The sequence below is a fragment of the Doryrhamphus excisus genome, chromosome 11, assembly GCF_030265055.1.
Source record: "Doryrhamphus excisus isolate RoL2022-K1 chromosome 11, RoL_Dexc_1.0, whole genome shotgun sequence".
Taxonomy (NCBI): Eukaryota; Metazoa; Chordata; class Actinopteri; order Syngnathiformes; family Syngnathidae; genus Doryrhamphus; species Doryrhamphus excisus.
Window position 1 is genome coordinate 9,794,370 of NC_080476.1, and position 22,881 is coordinate 9,817,250.

At 41.5% G+C, this 22,881-nt stretch overlaps 1 long non-coding RNA gene across 2 annotated transcripts in view; it reads right to left on the reverse strand.

Annotated features, from left to right (window-relative positions):
* The window catches only part of LOC131137859 (uncharacterized), a 116,395-nt gene extending 103,986 nt beyond the window's left edge, over positions 1 to 12,409 (reverse strand). For both annotated transcript variants that reach the window (XR_009131991.1, XR_009131990.1), the window contains exon 1: positions 12,319 to 12,409. This is a non-coding gene — a long non-coding RNA (uncharacterized LOC131137859). The remainder of the gene's footprint in view (positions 1 to 12,318) is intronic.
* Positions 12,410 to 22,881: the final 10,472 nt, after the last annotated feature.

Here is a 22,881-nt window from a genome sequence, read left to right on the forward strand (position 1 = left end):
TGTGATTGGCTGGCGACCAGTCCAGGGTGTACCCCGCCTCTCGCCCAAAGACAGCTGGGATAGGCTCCAGTACCCCCCGCAACCCTTGTGAGGATAAGCGTCAGAAAATGAATGAATGAATGAATATTCGGATGAAATGATGGATCATTTGAAATTAACAAAGCAATAATTAACCAGGCAACCAATAAAATAAGTTTATTGATAGTTGTAAACATAATTAAGTTGTTTTTAGTCACTTTTTTTACAGCATTTTACAACATCATATGCAACCAATATGCAAATGATCTAGTGACTTCTGGGACAGCCAATAGCTACTTTTCTTACTGAAAAGTTGCCAACAGTGTGCGCCTAAAAAAACTTACCTACCAACACATGCCATGAAAATTATTACGCATTAAAAAGCTTCAGTTTAATACAGCTTTTGAAGACTTGATGGAGTATGGACAGTTTTCGAGGCTCACGGTTTGACACTAGTGATGTTGTTTTTAAGAACTTACTGAAACTGAATTACAGATAATGCAAGAATTCAAGAGGCAGCATAACCAATAGCTTTACACTGTAGGGAATAAAAAGCCTGGGTATTTGTCAAATAGGCTACTTTGTACGTCAGTGTCACACACTGACTGAGGGCTTGTGATCACACTTAATGACGACCTCTGCATCTCTGTGTCCTCTCCCTTGTGTGTGAGTGTTTGTGCGTGTTTGTGTGTAAATATACTACAGATGCTCAGCCGCCCCCCGGCAGGTAATGAGAAGTTTATGTGTTTTCATTACTCTGTGCCTGACAACAGAATCACGAGGATGGTTGTTGGCAGCGGCCGAGGCTGGAGGAATGCAGTCAAATCAGATTAAGGAGCTGAGATATATTGTGTGTGGTGCCACAGGTGAGCCGGTAGGTCTGACTGAATTGCTGCAATCCACCCCCCCCCCTTAGTCATGTACTTACATACAGCATATAAACAGTTTGCAAGAAGTATTACTTCAAATTGAAAAGTAATAGAAAAGCATGTGTATGTATTTGCATCCACTCAAGTGGCTTACAATAAATATCCTAAATGTAAGGGCAGCTAACAGACGCAAAACCAAACAAATGCTGACCGGAACCATAAAAAAATTAAATGTCGCTACTGTATATCCCAGTGATTATCACATACTACAGTATTAATTGGCCCTGTACCCTAGAAACTGCCCATGAATGATACGGGAAATGGCCGAAATGATACTGTGTCAAAGCCCAGGGTAGTGATACTGATGAAAATATAGAGTTTAACCATGTCCAGTATCAGCCCCCGTAGCTGTCCACTCAGAATGTGCTGCTCTGGTATCGTGCCCGTGAAACAACCAATCAGAGAACAGCACACGAGTGCTTAGTGCATAGTGCTTCTCCAGTCACCAAAAAACCCAAACTTGATTAATGGAACTTTAATTGTCAGACATTGATAAGTTAAGGGGGGCACGGCGGTCTAGTGGTTAGCACGCAGACCTCACAGCTAGGAGACCAGGGTTCGATTCCACCCTCGGCCATCTCTGTGTGGAGTTTGCATGTTCTCCCCGTGCATGCGTGGGTTTTCTCCGGGTACTCGGTTTCCTCCCACATTCCAAAAACATGCTAGGTTAATTGGCGACTCCAAATTGTCCATGGGTGTGAATGTGAGTGTGAATGGTTGTTTGTCTATATGTGCCCTGTGATTGGCTGGCGACCAGTCCAGGGTGTACCCCGCCTCTCGCCCAGAGACAGCTGGGATGGGTGCCAGCACCCCCCGCGACCCTTGTGAGGAAAAAGCGGTAGAAAATGAATGAATGAATGAATGATAAGTTAAGACTGTTGATTAAAAAAAATTTGTTGAAATATTTTTGCAATTGTTGTTTAATTATTGTTTAAACTGTTTAGATATAATACATGTAATAAACTGAACATTTTCTGGAAACAAAATGGTCTTTTGATTAAGTAGTACGTGATAATAAGCTCATGATTAAATAGTATGTGATAATAAGATCATCACATGGTTTGTCTGGCCAGGTATCATGCCCCCAAGTGTCAGTATCAGCCCGAGGCCGAAGGTCGAGGTCGAGTACCATGTGATAACCTCTAAGTATCAATCCTATCACTTTAGGATTAGACTTGTTAGTTTTCTTAACTACAGCAGAAAAGACACACTCAGAAGAATCTGTAGTAGCAAAAAGGCACACAAACACATTCAAACCAACTGGTGACACCAAATAACTTATGCTCAAAGTTAGTCAAAGCTTCTCTTCCCGTCACACACACACTAGAGAAATGGAAAGACGCAGCTGCAAAACAAGGACGCTTGGGAAAATCTGTGCTTCAAAGTGTTCTATTCGGGTCAGTCCGGTAATGGGCAAAAGCATGGGGGCTCTTAGCAATCAGGTCAGTGGCAGCGTTTGGCAAGCATGCATGAGTCTGTGTCCCCACGATGCAAGACAGAGAGAGAAAGAGAGAGAGAGGCTTGAGAAAGATTGAGAAAGGGGAAATGTACAGCAGAGCAAAGCTGGGAGTCTTTGAGGACGCGAGCAACACAGTGGCGCTGCAAACGAGAGATGGAGCGGGGGTGGGTGGGGCGATTGGAGGGGGGGGGTGAGAAACATAAGTAAACAGAGGCTTGTCGACGACATCACATCCTCCAGAGACCATCGTCTATTTTTGTAGTCTGACAAGCAGGTTCTCTCTCTCTCTCTCTTTCACTTTCTGTCTTTCTCTGAGCGATGCGCATGAGAGAGCAGTTCAGGCAAGAGCGGGGGTGAGGTGGGGGGCTGGGGGGGTCCCAGTGAAAATAGTGAATCAGGGCCATCTCTCTCTTGAAAAATTCCATCTTTCTCACACAAATTCATCTCCCAATGGATGCCATGTCAGTGACTTCGAGAGCATTTGCATTGCCCCCGTACCCCCCCCCCCAACCCCCACACCCCTGTGTCCTCTGACTCACTCACATGCTGATTCACGTGACGGCGAGCGTATGAGCGCGCCTGCGAGGCTTTGCATGTGTGAATATGCAGATAGTGTATTTGCATCCTCAAGAGCGAAGGCCCATGTTTGCACATTTGCACGTGCCTGTTGGGTCTTTTAGCACATCTAGCGAAGCACATGCATACATACATACATACATACAAATGCTCCCTATAAAGCATATTCACCCCCTCCCTTGGATATTTCAGCCTAAAATTGCATTTATTTATTCATTCATTTTCTACCGCTTCACAGGACACATATAGACAAACAACCATTCACACTCACGTTCATACCTATGGACAATTTGGAGTCGCCAATTAACCTAGCATGTTTTTGGAATGTGGGAGGAAACCGGAGTACCCGGGGAAATCCCACACATGCACAGGGAGAACATGCAAACTCCACACAGAGATAGCCGACGGTGGGATTGAACTCGGGTCTCCTAGCTGTGAGGTCTGCGCGCTAACCACTCGACCAAAATTGCATTTATTTAATGAAATTAATTAGTTACTATTGTCTCTCCCATTGGCGTCATGGTGGACTCCCTCACCAGTCTTCTACTTAAGTTTCTTGATGTGTTCGTTTGACTTCCTGTTACAATTATGGCAGGACTCCAGAGATTGGACCTCCCAAACACAATATTTATACTGCAGTCACTTGGCACACATTAACTCTACTCAGGTGATTTCACGAACTGTGACACTGCAGGCAGCAACTAGCTGGATCTCATTTCAAATCACTTTAAAGAGGGTGGATATTTATGTGAACACTTACTTCAGTTTCTTTACGACTGAATTTCTTGATTTTAAAACTGACTTGGATGTCAAAATTTAAAGTTGAGGTGCACACAAACTTGCTTCGTTATATTTTTGTTCAATCACCAGCACACAGCATAACAAACATGTAAAATAATAACTGTAAAATGTTAAAGGGGACCTATTTTTCCACTTTTCACAAATAATACCTTGCACTGACTGAAATATATGTCAGATACCACATGATTTTGAAATATCAAAATTGATAACATTTTATTCACATAATGTAATTTGTCCACCATAACTATAGCTTTGCTTCTTGCTTTGCAACGAATGTATGTTAGGAGTTATACCAAAGTTATACCAAAGGCGTTCAAATAACAGGGACACTTGTAACTCTCAATATATACGAATAGAAATATGAATACAACCTTTCCTATGCATTCGATTATTAGAATTGTGTGAAGTGATGTCAAGGTTCGAAGCAAATATTGAAGGATTTATTTTTAATAACAAAAAAATGCCAGGGATATCTTGCTGCATGATGAGAACTGCACACGGTACAATTTTTCTGTCAAAATGAAGGAACAAATAAATTTAGAAGGATAACGGTGAAGTGCATGATTGACACACATTGACCCCAGGTCCAAATTCCGGCAGTAGGCATTGAACGAGTAAGCAACAAATACATTAAACTATTAAAGCAATTCATTTTTCAAGACATGTTTGCCATATCCTGCACAGTGGTCGAGTGGTTAGCTCGCAGCCCACACAGCTCGGAGTTTGATTCCACCCTCGGCTATCTCTGTGTGGATTCTGCATGTACTCCCTGTGCATACATGGGTTGACACGGGTTTCCTCCCACATTCCAAAAACATGCTAGGTTAATTAGCGACTCCAAATTGTCCGTAGGTATGAATGTGAGTGTGAATGGTTGTTTGTCTATATGTGCCCTGTGATTGGCTGGCCACCAGTCCAGGGTGTACCCCGCATTTCGCCTGAAGACAGCTGGGATAGGCTCCAGCATGCCCGCGACCCTCGTGAGGCTAAGCGGTAGAAAATGAATGAATGAATGAATGAATGTTTGCCATATCAAGACAGAGCGGATGGATTAATTAATAAGCGAGGCCATAAATACAATTTGATATTCTGTGGTACGGAGCTCTTCTGGGAGTTCAGTGACTTGATGACAGATTGACGTAGACGCTGCTACAGTGATTAACCTTGTACTTGAGAGTCACAAAGGAGGTTAAGTAGTTTAACCGAGAAGGAAGAAATGTGAGACAGCTGACGATTCTGCATTTTATCCCTACTGCCAATCTCTTCCTATATGTCCTGAAGCGTGTTAATTAAACTCAGTATCTTCAGAGAAGCAAACGCGCAGGTGAGAGCAGAGGTGCGAAAAGCAAAAAAAAAAAACGTGAGGCGGGCACCATTGGAATAGTTCATGTCAAACTTAATGTACTTTTGTACATTTTTCCTTGAGAGACGGTCTAATAACCCACATTAAAATGTTCCTCGACTCCAACTTTTTTCCAAGCAACTGCAGAGGAGATGATGTACCTTTGAATTAATAAAATATGCCCCGGGACATCTGTGTTATTCTTTACAGAGTCATTCATTTGAGTTTGGGAACTGCATTTCAAATCCCCCGTGGTAGGCACTAATGTGACGCTTCATTTAGGCTGCAAGAGAGCCATCACAAGTCACATAGAGGGTTAGGAGCAGGCTATCTGTAATAACACCCTTCTAATCGCACTTGCGCCATCTTAATGACTTTGTGCCTTTGAGCATTTATCAAAAAGCTACAGCGTATAAATCAACCGTATCACAACACGTCAACTCTTCAGTGAACGTTGGCAATTTCTACCCAAATTGGAAGCAAAGAACAAAATGTGCCGGAGAAAGTGGGACATTTTTTTTTTTCAAGTTAGAATTGGACTATTTTCCATTTTCGAGCGTTCCCTCTCATCTGCATTCCACCAATTTAGCCGTTTTACTTTATGTGCACTCCTCCCATGAAAACAGGCTGCATTTTCAGGGGTGTATCATCCAGAGTGCAAAGCTGTCCAAACAAGTGATGGCTATGTTGTGATTGCCACAGAGACAGCGGTGACCATGCTGACCAAGCACAAATAAAAAAGATGGAAAGATTCCTACGTTGATAACGATGACAAGGACACGGTTGGGCACTACGCCATGGGTCCATCGGTAAATAAGCTTTTGTATGAGTATGTATTTATTCTTGGCTTTAGAGGGTTGTGGGATGATTAATTTAGTATTTGAAGTGATATATATTAGGATTCTGAAGAAGAAGTATGACTCATAAAATAGACACAAAACTACAGTATTCAGATTCAGCAACATTTTCTTGATTGACAATTTTTTGTGGCAAATTTGCCAATTTTATTTTAAATATTTTTTCAAATAAAATAAATAATAATAAAATAAAAATAATCTTGATGATTCAAATATTTTCAGAGGCCAGACAAAACCGTAAAAAAGTCTTAATGTTTATTTTTAATAAATAAATAAATAAAATTCAATTTATTGACATGGATTTATGTATTTTGTCAAATTTATTTGACATGGCAAAAAGATATTTAAATATTTCAATTTATCCAGCACAAAAAGCTTTCTAGATCTTCCAGAATCTGCACCTATTCCAGGAGTATTTTTTGGGATTTTGTGCTTCCCGTGAAAACTGTCTTAATTTAGTCCACCCACGGCCTACCTACTCCACTGTGGTTGGTCACACTCCCAAGTGCTCATGAAGACTTCGGGACAGCTGCCAAAGTTTCTCAACAAAAGAGGTTACATCGAGACGACTCCTTAATGGTAAGTAGCTTTAGCATTTCAGTGTTAGGTTTTCTACAACATTGGTAACGTGTAATGTGGTCATTAAATATTTCTATTAAAATATTATTAATAAAATAATATTATTATTACATTATTTTGTTACTTTTGTTACTTTTGTTACTATTGCGCTACTACTTTGCGGTGTTTAAAGACTGATTGTGGTGCAGAAATTACCAACTCCACATTAGGTGAGCTTGTAATTTGCACCCCGCTCTCTGTATGCACACTATATAATGCTACACAGACAACGCTTTTCTTACATTACTTACACAAAATAAATACAGGATACTGATAAATTGTTACTTATTGCTTGTTCTTCTGACTCTTTGACACCACCAAGTAATGTTGGAAGGGCATCGAGCTTTAGCAACAGTTTGTCGGCTCGTCAAGCTGCATACTGGCCCCATGTTCACGAAACAGTCCAGTGTGAAATACTGTTGACAGATTAAAATATTTGTCTTTTTCTGGTAAGGAATCAAGAACTCCAACCACTTGTTCCTCGTTAGGAATTGTAAACAAATTTTGTTGTGAAAACATGCTGGTCAACCTACTCCGAAGATGAATTCATCAACTACTTAGTTGTGCCCCAGCCTAGTTACAATTGATCAGTAATTTATTCAACCTTTTCTTGTCAACCTTCATGTTGACTATCGTCAGCTGTTTGGTTTGAGATGCTGCTGTTAGATGTGGCGAATCCATCCATCCCGGGAAGAAGATTAAAAGCAGCTGGTGACAAATTTCCCATCAGACAACACTGCTAAAGTCGTTTTGCACGTCTGGTTCTTCATATCTTTAAGCAGTAAAAACAACCCAGACAAAAGGCTTCACTTTTGAGGAGACAGGAGAGGAGGAGAGTGATAGTTTAACTGTAATTTGTCACTCTGCTGATCATGCAGGCATCTCATGCGTCATGCATTGATATTTTATTATTCCACCGCATCCTTTGAGGGATCTGCACCACTTAATCGTTATTTTCATCATCCCAATGCTCTTTAAATGGCAAGCCATTCGTCACCTTTCGTCATATCCTGTTCAAGCTGGGTTGGAGGACAAACTACCGATGAGGGAGCTAGCTAGTGTCAAATGACGTAAGCAGCATATCTCATGTCTCATGTATACTTTACTGTTTTTACACATTTAGTATAAATGCATCATCACTCTGTGAAAGCTGACTAGCTTGTTCCAACATCAAAAGGCATAAGCAATGCTCTGCCAACTGCTGATACGGGAAAATGTGAGGTATTTTTGTGCTGGGTAATCTGCACATTAAGCTCATCTACATTTTGGAAAAATATAAAGCTCCAGAGGCTTGTACTATTCCAGTCAACATTGTGATGGCGGGGCCTTTTCTTTCACCTCCAATTACCTGATTTCAACTTTCCCTCTTCTGTAGCAACTTCCTGCTTCATAAATACACCATATTCATGTAAAACTTTGTTGTTGTTCCAGCGCAAAGCTCTGCCTAATGTCCTGAGGGGTCATGTTGCATGCATGCACATAGTTGCTTTAAATAAAAAAAGAAACTTTTTTTTCAAAGTGTACAGATGCTGCTTAGCAAGCGTACTGCAGTGGTCCCTCTCAGGAGTCTCCTCAGGAAAATTAAGCCGGCAGTAATGAATCTCTGGCTCAGGGAGGCGTACCGTATTCAGCCACACAGGAATAAGCAACAGAGTTTGTATACTTTTATGTTAATTTTGCCTTGCTTTTTTCATGGCTGGGATTCAGGTACTCATAACACTGACCCAAATCAAGAGTTGGGGGAAAATTTCAGGACAACACATCAAATATATCCACATATCGGAATATACTCAATTAAGCACAGAGTGACAAAAAATTTAAAAAAATAAAAAATAATAATATTTAAATAATTAAATAAATAACGAAATAAACTTAAATTATATTAGAAAGGCAGGAAGTGAACAAATGTAACAGTTACTGATTGTAAAAGTACCAGATGGAGGGGTAGGATTTAATAAGCTTTGCTTCTTCCTACTCCTTTTGGACATGTGGAACTGTGAACTGATTATGTGATGCATTCAATTGTAATCTGATGCATGTTGAAATGAAATAAAACCATTACCATTACCAAAATGTTGCTATACTCAGCTGTTGGAGTGAAAGTCTTCATCAGTGATATTAATGCTGCCTGAGCAGTTTGCTGTTTACTGCAGTTACAACATTGGTACTGTTTTTCTGAGATTGACCAAATACAGTCGACCACTAGCATGGTTTCACTCAATCCAATGACAAGAGGGTCAGGGCAGATTGTGGTTCTTTTCAATTATTTGGGCACACATTTTTTGTCCCTCCTGCTACTGCTAATTAAAATAATTTCACTGACAATTTCAATTTTAACCTTTGAACTGAGAGAGTATTCAGTGTGGAGGTGTATGGGAAGTGGAATTAAGATGTCAGAGATCTGAATTACCCTGTGCAAGACCAGATAATCCATTGATGATCCAAACTGAACACAAGCCCATTCCCCATTGGAATCAATCCAATTCCATCAAAGCTTTTCAATGATCTAATGTTAGCAAGTCCGGTTCTTTCAAATAAATCACATGTCCTTTGGTGAAACCTACAGAAACAAGCTCCCGTTTCCACTGCTGCCACTGCTGAGATTACGGGCTTGCACAAGAAGTCCAAGACTTCAAAGCGGCCGGTCGCCTCTTCGGTGGGAACTTCACGGTCTAAACGATCCCACGGACATGGCGCACAGTCTCCCGTGTCCTGAGCTCCCCTAGACACCGCCTTCCCAAGTCAGCGGACACACACTGCATATATACATGGGACTGACACGGTCAACCTTGAAGGGGAAACGTTTCCTTGCCGACCCCTGATTTTAAAAAAAAAAGTGTGGCGTCTCATGTATTGCTCTTCTTCAATTTTTGAGCTCTTCTGCATTGATTTCCCTGGTCTGATCTAATCCTGGGTTCACACAGCTGAGCATTAACTAGAGCGAGTGATGCAGCACGTGAGAGGCAACCACAGAGACCATATATAACAGAATCAAGGCTTCAAAACCATTGGTTCAATGTCAGATCACAGCTGGTGGGGGGGAAGGAAAATTGAGAAGAATCTATACGTCCAGTACGTTTTTTTACGGTTTGCATTGTGCTTATCAAACCTCAATATCTGAACTCCAGCTTCCACAATGCCTCCCCCTGTCTTCCCCTCACACTATGTTTTTTTTCCCTACTCATGGTCCAAGTGGCTTGGATCTGAAATATCTGTCACAGTTGAAAGAAGCTCTTGCAAGGTCCCCGCTGTAAGCAATGCACTCCATCTGCCTTTAAAGGGGCTTGATTGAAGGGAGTTGAAAGGACTAGTCTCCATTCTCAAAAGGGAGGCGCAGGGACACTCCTCCTTTGCCACACCATATGCTGAAGCCTAACACTGTGCTGCTTTGCTGCCATCTAGTGCTCAGCGGTGGAAATTCAAGTTGGGCTAACCAATATGCATAGTCACTGACAAAAAGTCATTCATTCATTCTCTACCGCTTATCCTCACGAGGGTCTTGGGGGTGCTGGAGCCTATCCCAGCTGTCTTCGAGCGAGAGGCGGGGTACACCCTGGACTGGTGGCCAGCCAATCACAGGGCACATATAGACAAACAACCATTCACACTCACATTCATACCTATGGACAATTTGGAGTCGCCAATTAACCTAGTGTGTTTTTGGAATGTGGGAGGAAACCGAAGTACCCGGAGGAAACCCACGCATGCACGGGGAGAACATGCAAACTTCACACAGAGATGGCCGAAGGTGGGATTGAACTCGGGTCTCCTAGCTGTGAGGTCTGCGCACTAACCACTCGACTGCCGTGCAGCCCCTGACAAAAAGTCAACAATTCTTAAAGTTTGCCTTATACAAAAGAAGACTAAAAATCCATCAATCGCTTTTTCCTGAGCGTCGTGGGTGTGCTGGAGCCTATCCCAGTTGACTTCCAGATGTGGTGTACACCCTTGATTGGTTGACTGTCTACATTTGTCCTGTGATTGACTGATGACCAGTCCAGGATGTACCCCGCCTCTAGTCCGAAGTCAGCTGGGATAGGCTCCAGCATACCCCCAGCACAGAATATGTAAGTATGGATGGAATGAATGCTGTCAGATATGCATATTAAAAATCTGCTTGTGTTCACAAAAGTCCAAAAACGCAACCAATCAGCCCTTAGGTCGGTGCTTCTCAAGTAGTGGGGTGGGCTCCCCTGGGGGGAGAACTGCCTCCATCACTTTTTACAGTGGTGTACCCCTTCGCCGTATCAACAAACTTATTTGGGGTGGAACCACTGCCTAAGGCTGACCGAGTGGTGGTTCTAGCAGGAGCCGTCCATATTTCATTTCCCACATGTCTGGCATTGTGTATGACTTGTTAAACTAAAAAAAAAAGGTGAAAGCAGTAAATATAAATCTCAGAAAAAAAAGTATTTTTCTTTGCCCTGTTGGTAATATTACATTTGTTGTACATGTCACGCAGCACCCACCCCAGTGATTCCGAATGACTTGCATGTCTGTGTTGAATTGCAATTACAATCTCACACACGCCATCCCAATTAGATGATAAGAGAGTTTTGGAACTGAAAAGAATGCTGGCTCTTTTACTGCTCTGCAGCTTGTAAATAAAACAGCTTTGGACAAGAAATTAATTTCCCGAACAGTTGTGTTCACTACAGTGGCGGTGAATTGCTAAGTGTGGCGTGACCGCCTGTGGGCAAAAGCACAAGGAGTACGTTTGTGTTGTGCTTTCTGCTTGGTAGCAGATGTCTTCTGCCAATTATAGTGTTTGTGTATTGTATGTCTGTGTTCGTCTCCGAACATGAACCGAAAACTACCTAAGCTGTGTTTCTTCCTACTCCTTTTGGGACATCTTGACTGTTTACAGCCAGATCTATATACTATATATCCTGTTGCGTACCAGGCCCTAATAAGGAAGGTCAAAAGCGTTAGCCATCGAGCTAAAAGCCCGATCCGCCCACACAAATGTCCAGCGCGACTCTTAAGGTGCCAGGGAGTTAGGTTTACCACTGCTGGTACAGCAGAACACCAGAGATGTGTTTTAAATTGTGCTGTCAATGATTGCAATTTTTAATCAGATTAATCACAGCTGTCAAATTAATTAATCAAGTTTAATGAAGTGTCACAGTATGGCTGAAATATGCCAATTTTACTGTATTTTAGTGAAATAAAGATAAATGACAGGGCAGGAGTATATACTATACTTTATTTTAAATAAAAACCCTAAAATAACACATCCTAGATTTGAATAAATGAAATATTTTTATTAAATACTTCTTGTAGTTAGTTCCTAAAACAGCTGAATGTGCTGAATAGAAATCTTTTTATACCCAACACCATCATTACCTTCAAGCTGAATTAAAGTTGAATCTTTGAGGGCTTTTCTCTTTATTTTGACAAGGGGTCACCAAACTTTTTGAAACATAGAGCTATTTTTTGAGTACTGAGTAATGCTAAGGACTCCAGGTTTGCTAGTTAGCAACATAATCACAATGCACAGAAACATAACATCGACGCTAACAGCAGTGCAGTAAACACACTGAAATAGCATGCTAACAATATAATGAATGAGTGGCAATGCTGACGAAGCTAACTTAGCTCAGCGGCTAGCTACCAGCTCAGCAGCTTTATGCTTATTAAGCCACACAGCACAATACAATGTCAGGTTGCTAACAGCGTCTAAGCATTGAACCAATGAGAAGTAACCAAGTCACTCACGTTTAAAGACGAACTGTGAGTTGAACATGGAGGTCCGTGTGACGACAGCAACTCTCAAACCTGCGCGGCTTCCATGGTGCATTCAGGTGCCCATCGAGCGTCGTAATTGGAAGGGACCTTTAATGTTAACTAAACTTAAATGAACAAAAAAGAATGGGCACTAATAAAAAGTGTTTTGTACAATGTTTTGAAGCGTGCTGTTCATATATTGTTATTGATAGTGTGATTTCCAGAAGAACTATAGCAGATATTAACTGAATACATCCCATAAGAAATAATATAAATCCGTGCAAATAAATCTGTTCAAGAAAGCCAAAAATGTTAACACAAAACACGTATTTGGAGTTTTTGCATGCAAGGAAACAATTCCAAAACCATATAAATGATGAATAAAAGGAATCAATGTGTGCTACTTGCAATGCAAAACAGTTTTAAAGTGGTAGTTGATGTAAAAGTTTGATAACCCACTGCACTAAAATACTGTCATGCATGAAAATGACTTAACCCACCATGTTGAACGTTGCAAGATACTTTAAGCTAACTTTCATTGGAATAGCTTTTTGCCTTCTTGCATTGGAATATTTAATCACTAAAACTTTTTTACTTCAACCTCAAGAGAGAAAGCGGTTAGCTGTTAAAACCTTCAATGCTCCAAGGTCTCCTCGCCTGTGCAATCCACTGTGGCCACGCTCTCGCGCTAATAAGACTTGTGTGCCAGTTTTGACAGCTGTGTTTGCGAGAAAAAACCTCTGGGCGCCAAGACCTGAACCACGTTGCCCTCCCCATCCATGCTGTTGCCTTGGATGGAGCCCTTGCCACACACGCAGATGCATAAATACACAAGCAACACCAGGGCTGGCAGAATATGACATGCCCCCCCGGAAAAAAAAAAAATCACCAAGTGCAGACATTTAAAAAGGGGTCTGTATACTACCCAGCATACAAACCAAAAGCAAAATGTCAATCTGAACAGCACATCAGTTGGACGAACAAATGTCAGTGGTGCTCAGGCCAGCTCGCCATTATTGGTCTAAAACTCCTGCTATCGTTTGTCCATCGATCTTTCTGTCCCATTGCATGCTAGACATTTGGACAGGTGTACTTTCAAGACAATGTATGTTATGATCACTGCACAGGTATTTGTGTGTATTATTTAGACAAATGGACTTATGACCAATTACTTTAATTTGTTTTGCTCGAGAATGACCATGTTTTTCAAGCAATTATGCTCAAAATTGACAGACATGTTCTTGGCAATCCCATAAAGGTGTACACCAAATTTGGTCATGATCCGGCTAATAGGATGCCTCATATTAACTCACTTTAACTCAAATCTCAGTGTATAGACTGGTCATATATCTCATCTCGTTTCATATTATGTACATACTGTATTTGTATATAACTCTGGGGAAAAAACTGTTGATTTTGTTTATACTTGGGGTGTTTATATTGTTTATTTTTCTATATTGTGTATTTTGTACTGCTTAACTGATTCTGTACTCTTGCTGCTGTACAATGCAAATTTACCCACTGAGGCACGAATAAAGGCATATCTTAATCTTAAACACCCTAAAGTTGTGAGAGAAAGTTAAGTCCGTCCAACTTATCGTGGTCAAATTTTGGGGCTTAAAGGGATAATTTGGATTTTTTTTTTGACACCAAGTAAGAAGTTTGGCTTGTCAAAACAATATGTGTTCAAAAGAGTAATTTCTCCCCTATCACTATGCATTGACAAAGACGCTTGTGTTTTCTTCACCGAAATACGACCAAAACTGGACTTGGGGGGAGACCAAGTTTGGGGTTAGTCTCTTTTTATGGACTAGACTACCGATGGGGATGTTATACAACTTCATGTCAACTTTAACAACAGCGCCACCATGTGGCGTAACTGTCAAAACTGTCCAAAATGATAGCCCAGGCAACAGGCAAAACCGTTCATTTCAGTGAACCGGATCATTCTGGTTCATTCAGTAAAAAGATCAGTTCATTTCGGTCAATTGGTCGTTAGCCTGTACATAGACTCGGTCAGCCGTGTCAAGTCAGTCCGTTCACTCATGTTCACGTTCGTTCCAACTGAACAGCAGAATAACACGTGATGACTAGTGGTGTGTCGTTCATGAACGAACGGGTCAAAAGAACTAGTTCTTTTTTGTGAATGGAATGAACGAGGTCACCGACATTGTCGGTGAATCTTTCGGTCTCCGTCTTTCAGTCAGCTAACCCCACCCACCCACAGAGCAAGTTCCACCCTGCAGAAGGAACAGTGAACTGACTGTCCAGCCAATCAAAAAAAAAGCATTTGCAACTGAACAGGTATTTTAGGGGCGGTGACCTCATTCATTTCGTTCACAAAAAAGAACTGTTTATTTTGACCCGTTCGTTCGTGACTGACACACCACTACCGTTTGACAACTATCCACCCTTTTTTGTTCAGCAGTTCCTGAGAATTTATCACAGCAAGTCTTCCAGCCCCAGACCATCACACTACCACCACCATATTTTACTGTTGTTATGATGTTCTTTTTTCTGAAATGCGGCTGTACTTTTACACCAAATGTAATAGCACACGCACCACCCAAAAAGTTCAACTATTGTTGTATCATTTCGTTCACAAAAAAGAACTGTTTCTTTTGACCCGTTCGTTCATGACCGACACACCACTACCATTTGACACCTATTCACCCTTTTTTGTTCAGCAGTTCCGGAGTTGATGTGGAAAAAGTCATTTGTGGCTTGAATCAGAGTTCCTCAGTCCTATATTGACACCACCGATAAACTGGTCTGGTAACCTAGCAACAAATACTCTCAGCATGCACATCATGGAGACGCTCAATCCAATCAATTTGAGGATGGAGACAAAATCCCATTCAAGAGGCTGCAGATGTTCTTTTTTTTGTTCCCTAAAGCACAGAGTGGTCAATTAAAATGCAGAGTTTAGTATATAAAAGGGAGTGACAATCACATCCTATTGCGGAAGGTCATTCACAGCAGCATAAATCAATGTCTACCTGGACACTTTGGTGGAGAGGAGGAAGGGACAGAGGGGGGGTGCACATCTCCTGGCACCAGTGTCACTTCAGCGTCATGGCGGCTTTGTGTTTGCACGTATTGTCTGAGTTGATTGTGAAATGAAATGCTTTGTCTCACCGTGCAGACATAGCTATTCCCTTTTTTTGCTCTTTAAAAATGTCTCTTTTACTCCTGAAAAGAAATAAAAAAGCCACAAAAAGTTTCCCCTGCACTCTTTGGTAAGATGTATGTGAGGCGGAAAGTAAACACAAAAGAGAGAAAGTTCCATCTACGCCCACCCTTCCCTCACCCCCCCCAAAGGCTACATATTGCAAAGCCGAGGTTTGACATTGAAACATTGCACAGCTTGGTGCCCTCACCAAAATTGGTACCAGCGTGGTCACACCGGAGCAGCCTTTTCAAATCAACTTTAAAAATGACCTTGCAGGACGGTGGCTGCAACGTTAGGTGCTGGAGGCGATCAATGCCCTCTGCATGCGATTTACAGGACCTGCAAACTCATGACGGATTCATGATCCGTGTGCCAGTTTACGCTTTCCTCACTATATGCACTATATTAGCCTGTCGTGATAAACATGTCAGGCGGCTGTAAACACGCGGATGACGCCGTAGCTCTCACTCTAGTGTTACTCGGGCCGACTATCACGCACAATAAACGCCACAATACATCTCAATAACTCGCCGTTTTATTGGCTTTGCACACAGCTCACATTAACATTTGTCAAGGACTCCATTATAGTGTAGCCAACAGAGCGTTATTGGTTATTATACCTCATGTTTGTATTACCGTATTACCTCTAATACACTTGCACTTGCATTTATTTAAAATTTATTTCAAAGTAATGAGCGTTTATAATATTAAATGAGCAATTTAAATTGGTTTTGTTGTTATAAACATTGCAGATAAACAGGAAGGCCAGGCTGGAGTTAGCTAAATATTATATTATTATTATTAATTATGAATTAATGAAAAATTGTTGGGTTTAAACAAAGGGCCTTATTTTAGCAAATGACTCAGCCTATTGGTGTGAAAACGTTGTTGCCCCATTCCGAATCGTTTGTTACACTTACAAGTTTCAGATCACCAAATAGATTTAAATATTAGTCAATAACAACAACAACACAACTGAACGCAAAATTGGATTTTTGGATCACTGTCCTGCTGCAGAACCCATGTTGGTTTTAGCTTGAGGTCACCAACAGATGGCCGGACATTATCCTTCAGGATTTTTCATTTCTTCCATTTCACTCATGTTCACATTCACGTTCGTTCCGACTCAACAGTCCAACAACACGTGATGACTAGTGGTGTGTCGTTCATGAACGAATGGGTCAAAAGACTAGTTCTTTTTTGTGAACAGAATAAACGAGGTCACCAACAGTGTCGGTCAATCTCTCGGTCTCCGTCTTTCAGTCAGCTATCCCCACCCACCCACAGAGCGAGGCACGACGATAGGATAAGACAGGCAAGCACGCAGATAGTCCCGCCCTACAAAAGGACTCTCCAGCCAATCAAAAAAAAGCATTTGCAACTGAACGGACTGAACGGGTATTTTAAAGGCGGTGACCTCATTCATTCTGTTCACAAAAAAGAACTGGTTCTTTTGACCCGTTTGTTCGTGACCGACACACCACTACTGTTTGACAACTATCCACCCTTTTTTGTTCAGCAGTTCCTGAGAATTTATCACAGCAAGTCTTCCAGCCCCAGACCATCACACTACCGCCACTGTATTTTACTGTTGTTATGATGTTCTTTTTTGTGAAATGCGGCGGTACTTTTACACCAAATGTAATGGGACACACACCATCCAAAAAGTTAAAGACAAACTATTGTCTCGTCACACCTCAGAGGATTTGTGGTCATGTTCTTCTGCCTAGTGTCGTTGTTATGGTGGAGTCATGACCACTCACCTTAACTGAGGCAAGTGAGGCCTGAAGTTGTTGTGGGGTCTTTTGTGACCTCTTGGATGAGTCGTTGCTGCACTCTCGAGGTAATTTTGGTCGGCCTCCACTCCTGGAAAGGTTCACTACTGTTCCATATTTGTGGATTATTGATCTTGCTGTGGTTTGCTGGAATACCAAAGACATATCCACACATTAACTGGGGTATGGCGTCCAATCGATCGGAGGCTACTATTTGGAGACAATACACATAGCACAATACATGTCTCGAGCGTTATTCTGACAGATTCAGATAGGAGGAGTTGTGGGGGTGGTAGGTACAAAGCGGACTGCATTAAAACGGGGGATTACAAGACAAAACCCATTTTTAGCAACGCAGCCGTGTAGATTCCCTCTTGGCAAGCGTGATAATAATTACTGATTGCTTTTCCAGTGCAACGCAATCACACCCAACGTAACTCAGTAATTACGGCTGATTGCTGAATGCAATCAATCAATGTTATTTACAGTGTCAAGGTTTAGTGTAACACATGCTTACGTGATTGACTTAATCCTTGTGACAAATGAAAATCCATCTCCTGCAATTATCAATAATGCAGGAGCTGGAGAGATTTAATGTGATGGGGGGGGGGGGGGGCTGTTGAGAATGTTGTGTTAATTATATGCTTGGAGACTTCCTCGGCTTCAGAAATAATTGTAAGAGCAGGAAAACAAATGAGGTTAGTCACAAACTACAGCCAAACTTGTCAGAGGTGGCTGCACAAATATTGCTTCAACTTTGTGAAGTAACAACGGCTTTATAGCTTTGTGGTGATTTAAAGTGGATCCGACACATCAATGTATTGCTAGCTGCTTCTAAAGATGACTATTTATTCAGTGCCCAATTACGGCACCACTTCTTTCTTTCGCCATACAGCCCTTTCAGAGCTCAAGGGGAGGGGGATTTGTGCCAGCATGAATTATAGGTGCAAAGCACGGCCGCACTGTGGGATTCTCATCAAATTCACCTCATTCACACCTTGGCAAACATAAATAGCAGGAACACGGGGGCAGAATGCAAACACACTGACTTTTCAACTTTTTCTCCCTAAATGGCGAGTCTACACCCAACAGGATCCCACAACATCCGGCCATTACGCCTACAGAAAGACAAGAACATAGGACGTCGGCAGCAATTCATCTTCTAGGAAAGATTTTCCACGATTTCATGGCACATTTTTTGGCATACTCAAATTTGTGACTTCCTCCAAGCTTGCTTTTATAGACCAAAAGGGTCCTAGTATCATTCTAAACAACAACAACAACAATGAAAAAGGAACATCATGCCATGCCTAAGAAGATTCTACACCAGGGGTCTCAAACTCAATTTACTTTAGGGCCACTGGAGCTAGGGTCTGGGTGAGACTGGGCCGCATCAGGTTTTGCAAAAAAAAACAAAAAAAAAAACGCATTTATTAAAAACAAAAAAATTTTAAAAAACTTTGCTTTGGTTCCAATTTTCTACAAGAAAAGCTCTGATAAAACATTCCACTGTTCTCAAATATCTTACTTTTTATTTTAATACACAAAATAAGATGAAAAATAATAAACAAATCAAGAATAAAGAAAATCAATCAATCAGTAATAAATAAATAAATATAATAATAATAATAATAAAACGGCAAATAATAAAAACTTAAGAAACCACATATAGTTGGTGGGTAGACAAATTATTTTTTTCAGATTAAAATGAACAAAGCATTATTAGAGCCCTGTAGACATGAAAAAACACGACTATAGTCACATTTATACTCTTTTTATTTACAACATATTGCGCAACTGCAGGGTCTTGAGACACATGCTAACTCGCAAACTAGAGCGCTAGCGACCTAAACGGTAGCCTTCAAGTTATTTCCTTTAAACTTAAATAGCCAAAAACTTACCACTTCCACACGGATAGGGAGGATAACTATTAACAGTTATTTAACCTTTAACATGAACATTAATCAAACTTAATATTTTTGGGGGGGTACATGATACCGTACAGCATCCATATCAAACTTGCGCGGGCCGCACTAACATTAAACTTTCATATCAAGGCGGGGGCCTCAAACTAGTATCCTGCGGGTCACATTTGGCCCGCGGGCCGTGTGTTTGGGACCCCTGTTCTACACTTTAGCAATTTAGCTCTCCATCAAGGAGAGCTTTGATGTTTTTAAGGCTCTACTACAACAAAATTGCAGGAGGACATTACTTAACATAACAGTTTGACTCATGCCGTCATCTTACAAAGAGCATTAAACTCACCACAAAGCAGTGTAGCACTCACGGAAATATACAAACATGTACCAATATGTCAAGAAGATTCTACACTTTAGCAATTTAGGCCATCAAGGAGAGCTTTGATGTTTTTAAGGCTCTACTTCAAAAAATTGTAGGAGGTCATTACTCAACATCACAGTTTGACTCATGCCGTCATCTTACCAACGGGCATTAAACTCACCACAAAGCAGTGTAGCACTCACAGAAATATACAAACATGTACCAATATGTGTTTAAAATAGGGAAAAAACATTAAAAAAAATTTTTTTCTTTTCAAACTCATATTGGTACATGTTTGCACATTTCTCAGGTATATCTTTTGAGTGTTAAGTTGCTGTGTGATGGGTTTAGTAAAGTGTTTTGTTGTTGGACTTGACTGCTTGTGATTGGCTCTTGCTTTAATCACTGAGTGGCTGATTGGCAAAATATTTGAACAATTAGTAGTCATTCTGATGTTGTCACAAGTTTCAACATTTAGAAATAAAAATGTAGCCACTGAAAATATGAATTCTCTGTCATATTATGACCAACTCCAGGCTTCTTCATGTGTCTTTTTTTTTGTCCCCACAAATCCTTACGGGGACCTAATGGAACTTCAATTCACAAAACAAGCGAGCAGGCCCCACCTACCGCCTCATAGTCCCTAAAAGCCTTCAATTTATCCTGCAGCCAGGCTGTCCAACTTCCATTAGTCTGCCAACAAGCATAGTTTTGCCTCTTACTGCCATATGTAGTCTTTTGGGGCCCATTATAGCAACACATGTCACACCGTGTGACTGCTTTGTTTAACAATGCAGGTGTGGACACTGTGATGTATAGAGTCTTAATGTAAAACAAAAACATACATCCATCAGCACATGTCCGACATATGAATTAGACAAGCGTAGGAGGCACGCGGGGGGGGGGGTTCTTCATGTTAATGCAAACATGTGGCCTTATCCGTACCTTACCTGTCACTAATGAACAACAATAGGAAGGCTCTGCTCTGCATGGCAGAGCATTCAATACCTCCAAATGCCATTGGCTCAAGGTTAATTGTTGTGCTAGGGCAGACACAAATAGCTTGTAAGTAACATGGTCCTGAGGCTGTTTAGAGTACATTTATATGTGTGTTGGCTGTCAGAGCCAGCAAGCCTCACCATTAATGTCAAATTGGCTGTGCATTCGTTTACACTACAACATAACAATCACAAATACAGTTTCCTGGGGAAGAGAGTTGACGGTGAGCATGTTTTGAAATATTATTAGGCATAAAATCTACCGGGGCTGCACGGCGTACGAGTGGTTAGCGCATAGACCTCACAGCTAGGAGACTCGGGTTCAATCCCACCCTCAGCAAGTTTGCATGTTCTCTCCTCCGGTTTCCTCACACATTCCAAAAACATGCTAGGTTAATTGGCGACTCCAAATTGTCCATAGGTATGAATGTGAGTGTGAATGGTTGTTTGTCTATATGTGCCCTGTGATTGGCTGGCGACCAGTCCAGGGTGTACCCCGTCTCTCGCCTAGGGAAGGGCTCCAGCACCCCCCGCGACCCTCGTGAGGAAAAAATGAATGAATGACTGAATGAATAAAATCTACCGGGGCTGCATGGCGGTCGAGTGGTTAGCGCATAGACCTCACAGCTAAGAGACCCAGGTTCAATACCACCCTCGGCAAGTTTGCATGTTCTCCCCGTGCATGCGTGGGTTTTCTCCGGGTACTCCGGTTTCCTCCCACATTCCAAAAACATGCTAGGTTAATTGGCGACTCCAAATTGTCCATAGGTATGAATGTGAGTGTGAATGGTTGTTTGTCTATATGTGCCCTGTGATCGCTTGAAGACAGCTGGGATAGGCTCCAGCACCCCCGCGACCCTCGTGAGGGTAAGTGGTAGAACGTGAATGAATAAAATCAATTTCTATACACGTTAATGAGCATAAAAATGTTGATCTTCCATCCATTTTCTGCACCGCTTATCCTCACAAGGGTCACGGGCCCTGGCCAGCCAATCACAGGGCACAAACAACCATTCACACTCACATTCATACCTATGGACAATTTGGAATGTGGGAGGAAACCGGAGCACCGGGAGAAACACACAGGGAGAACATGAAAAACTCCACACAGGGATGCCAAATGCTCCCAAAACATGGCCACCCCGCCAATCGGACCCCGTATGGCCCTTGTGCCGCAGGTTACGCACCTTTGATCTACATCTTGTAGTACATCTGCCATTTGTCTCATTCCCACAAACCCCTGCTCCACTGACGGCTGTTTGTGGCCATTTAGCAAAGCCTGTTGTTTTGTTTCTTTCTTTGTGACCAGTCAAACTCCATAACAAGCGTGCAGGGAATTCATCACAAGCTTAAAAGGCAGCGCTGCTGAAAAAAAAAAAAAAAAAAAAAACACAAAAAAATCATTTATTACCATCTGTGTGACAAAATACACAATACAACACAGCTTGGCTAAACAGCTCAGAGTGTAACTTTTTTACATTTAGGGGGTTATTAGAGTCAACACTCTCCAATGCATAGCTGCATAATGTCCACGGGCAATCATAATATGCTTGATTATAATAAATGCAGCTATAATAATGAGGAGACATTTAAGCATTTGACTGCATGTCAGGCATTTTGTCATTTTAAAGCTGCAGAAATACACTATAAATGCTATAATATCCCATTCATTACCAACAAGAGCGCTATTAGCAAGCTAGCTAGCTCGGGGAGATTCCTTGGTAGTCTCCTCTCAGACACACTTGCTTAGAAAATCATTTTTTGCAATCATAATATATGTTTTTTTAAGGCTGTCCTGGCACTGTCCCGTTGTACTGTAGAGTTTTTGTATCCTTGTTAAACCATATTGCTACTGTCGCCGTAGTTTCCCACAAAGCCCTACAGCCGCAACGTCTTCTTCTTCATCTTCCATTTGGGTACCACCACAGATGACTTTGCGGTGTCGAAATTTGTCAACATGGTGGGTGTTGTCTGGGTATAAAACTTGCAAATATACAGCAGTCACACTGCTAGCGATGGAAGATTTATGTCAAGTTTGAGCAAGTTCACAAAAGGTGAACGGTGTTGTAGTCAGAAAAACTATTTATAATTTTTTACATTTGGAACTAAACTATGTGTGGGTACATGTGTGGACGCGTCTGCATGCGTTAAAATTGCAATGTGTAACCTTCTGCGCGTGACTCTCCTCCACGCTCTGCCACATTCTCCTTCCTGTCGTGTGTGATTCATCCGTTCACATGCCACTTTGTGGACCTTCTGAAGTGAAATGCATCATAACCTCTTTTTTTTTAACGTCTTTGCTTTTGAATGCGTTGACCTTTTCCTGTAA